The 3,842-nt window shown below is 36.3% G+C and overlaps 1 pseudogene; it reads right to left on the minus strand.

Annotated features, from left to right (window-relative positions):
- Positions 1–414: 414 nt before the first annotated feature.
- LOC149177118 (uncharacterized) lies at positions 415–1,458 on the minus strand (annotated as a pseudogene).
- Positions 1,459–3,842: the final 2,384 nt, after the last annotated feature.

Here is a 3,842-nt window from a genome sequence, read left to right on the forward strand (position 1 = left end):
AATAATATTATAAAACAGAAAAACCAAAAACACATATATATATAGTTGCTGCTGTTGGTCTTGATTTTCAATTAAACATATTCCAACGAATCAATTTTAATATTATCTAATTTTCTATCAGTTCAATAACATTAAAAAACAGAAAAACCAAAAACACATATATATACACAGAAATCATAAGTATAAGTAAAGGAAAATAAAGATTTAACCTTTAATAACAAAAACTTCGACTCTTAAATTAAAGTTTTGAGTGTTGTGCTACATGACACTCCACACAATTATGATACTTCGGTGGAAATACTTTGAATAAAGCTTCAATGGGATCATGTTTTCTGCTTACAAAGTAGGGAAAATTTTCTTCCCAATATGTAATTGCAGGCCTTCCTCCAGAGTGGAATTCACAGTTGTAGGGATTTATTTAAAATCGTTCCAAATGTCATGAAACTCTGATGCATTAACTCCCAATCCTTCTTGCCGCGACTGTTCAAAACCATTTTGATATACTGGAGTTTCATTCAACGGCCTAATATAATCGTCCCATAGAGATCCATAGAAAACTACAGGAGTCTCAACAGAACCGTACACGAGATCCAAATACATATTATCTTTTGAATACCCATAAAAAAATTTCAAGGAGACGCCAACTTCACCAACATTATTGTCAACGAAGAAAATGAGCTCTTCCCGAACATCATCGTAACATGTCAATTTCCTTCTGAATGCATGTCTCCTAGTGTGTCAGAAACCGAGTTGCTTCAGAATAAGTGTCTATTAATTCATCGTGTTTCATTGAACCCAACTCAATACAACCCTTCACATCAACAACAACAGCTCGCCCGATCAATCCGCCTTCATCTTCAGAAAATTTCACAACTTCTTTCAACCTCTCGTCCTTGAGCTGAATCATAGCATGCCGTTCTTCAGGAGTAGCATCCATGTTATTGATCTTCTCTGGCAACACCATGGGATAACTATCATGCAACAACCGTCCACCTTTTATTATTTTCGCATCATTCGAACACTCATGTCTTGCTCGCTTCTTATGACAAACTTGTGAAGGGAACCCCTTATTTCCAAGAATCCTCCTCTTGTCCTGCACAACTCGCTGTGTTTCACGCCACTGATTCTCTTCCCATTCATTATGCTTAAAAACCTTCTTAGTAGGTGTTTGGAAGCTGTAGAAACGTCCGCCACCAAAATGGCCTTCGATAGTTGAGCGAACGAACAAAACAACTGCTGAAAAATCATGGGCTAAGCGGTTATATAAATTCAAATTTTAAATTTCGAGCGAGGTTATCAAATTCAAATGAGCTTGCCATCAATGCGTAAATTGTATCGTATACCCTCATATTACTATTCCTACAGTCTGGTGGCAGTGATGGAGGCAGCCGGAAATTCTTCACACATCGCTCTCGGAGGGGGACTAGTGGCAGCGACGGAGGTAGCTTCCTCACACATCGCTACTAGAAGGATCTCACTTCCCCAATGTAAGCCATGCGACATGGGCATACGTATGGTGGGGTGCATTAATGGCCAGCCACCCTTCCTGTATGCTCCTGTATGTATGAATATTCGCATGAATTCTCCGCTAGAGTTACGGGTACTGTCACTGTCATTGTACTCTTAAGGTAGTAAATAACGTATAGTTTTGGAAATAATGCTTGCCTATATCTAATACCATTTTTACAGAGTCATTTGGATTAATTTTACCTAAATGTGGACTATCACTTCAAATGTGACGCTCCAGCTTGGTATATACCGCGACGCAGCTATTAAAAGCGACAAACTTAGCGTAGGGTCCATGACCACTTATTTATGAGCTATAGTTTCATTAATGTACTGAGCATTATATGATAATATTTGGATTTTACATTAATATTTGGATTTTGTAATGTAAAATTCAAGGATTAATAAAATGATAATCACTATATGATAATATTTGGATTTTGTAATGTAAAATTCAAGGATTAATAAAATGATAATTAGTTTAAGGGATTATTAGTCACCCATTAGTTTCATGTTTTTCGTCTTTTGCAATTCAATTATTTTTTTATTCAAATTGATTATGAGTTAGTCCAACTTTCCAACATGCCTTCACTCACAAGACAATGCTAAGAAACCAATGCTAACATATTCCCATAACTTTTTCTAACATATTTGAAGGCATCACATTCCAAAATGAAATGCTTTTCCATTGCGCTGCCCCAAACATTCAAAATGTACACCCCAGTTCTTTCCAAGCTTCTTTAGGCCTTTTGCATTGTTCTGTTTCACACTGAAGTTGATGCGAGTTGGTTCTTAATTGAGCAATAAGAAGATTTTCCCTCTATGGAATGCTAGCTCCAATGTACTCTTTTTGTTGGAGATCACACATAGGGTTGAATTCCTCAATATAATACTTCTTCTTTATACCCAACTCGTTTCCCCATACTCGTTTACAAAACTTCTCCGTAAATATTCTTTAGCTCATTTCTATTTGTGGGATAGGTATTGAGGTAGATATTCCACTTTTGCATCCATGTGTAGTTTTGTCTCATCCATGTTTTCTTTATTTCACTCATGCCTTCATTGAAGATAACATTAGGCAATCTACCTACTCTCATTTTCTTAAATCATTTTAGATATCTTATGAGCCGCACCAGAGAAATTACTTTGATGGAAGTTTATCATATTTCACTCAACATTATCTCATAAGGTACCAAACTTTTTATTTTGAACTTGCTCATGATGAAGCGCTTTTGAATTTTCTAAATTTGTTTCCATTTTGAGACAAGGGTGCTGGTAGCCCACAATTCATAGTCATATAACATCACTAGAAAAACTAAGAGTCCAAAAAAAACTTTAATCGTTTTCCAATCCCATAGCTTTGCCTCTCTACATCTATTTTGAAGAGAATATAATGTTTTCAACCCTCTTAAAATTTTCTTCTTTTTGCAATCCTTCCAATTAAGTTTGTTGTTGAAATCAATCCCGAGGTACTTGTACTCATTTACTTTGTCAAGAATGTTGCCTTCAAAGAAGAATGTACTAGAGAAAAAAACATTATTTTGGTATCACTAGTATTGACTTGCATCCCCACTGTTCCAGAAAAATGCTTAAGGGCATATAGGTTCATTTGCAATCCATGGGCCGATTTATAAATCAATACAAAATCATGAACATATAAAAGAAGCGTTATCACAAACTCCCTCAACAGAACACCATCTCCACCTTGCAGATTTAGTCACTCTTCCAGTTTATCAATATATAAACTAAAAAGAATAAAGGATAGAGGGAAACATTGCTTGACTCCAATGTCACTTCTAAATCTTTTTGAAATACCCGCCCAATGTCTAATTTTGACTTTCACCCTTTCATAAAGTTTATGGACAAAGACTCTGTAATACAAAGGAATTTCAAGTTCTTCCATTCTACGCAACAACTTATCTTTAGGGACTATGTCAAATGCCTTTTTGAAGTCAACAAAGCACCAGAATACTCCTTCTTGTCCTTTTGCCCTCTTTTATTTTGCTTCTTCCCACTAATTGATTCTATTTTCTACCATGTTGCCGAAAATATTTGCAAATAAATCACTGATCATAATGGTTCTATAATCGGAAGGATTATTAATGTCTGCACTTTTAAAAAGGGGTATTGCTAGGCTAGTTGTCTGCTCCTTCACCCTTTTTCCTTAAAGGGAAAAGAGGGCAGAACCCTGGGGGGTTGGAGGAGGAGGAATGTGTTGCATTCTTCCTTGAGTTGGTAAACATAACCAGTGGGAAAGAAAGTTGAGGTAACAAGCTATGAGGTACGGGACTTGAGGCTGGACAAAATCCTGACGCCCAAGTTACCCAACTATTCCA

Source organism: Pinus tabuliformis, chromosome 4_1, assembly GCF_031772625.1.
Source record: "Pinus tabuliformis cultivar Carrire ecotype Pingquan chromosome 4_1, CPIR1, whole genome shotgun sequence".
In the NCBI taxonomy this organism is placed as follows: Eukaryota; Viridiplantae; Streptophyta; class Pinopsida; order Pinales; family Pinaceae; genus Pinus; species Pinus tabuliformis.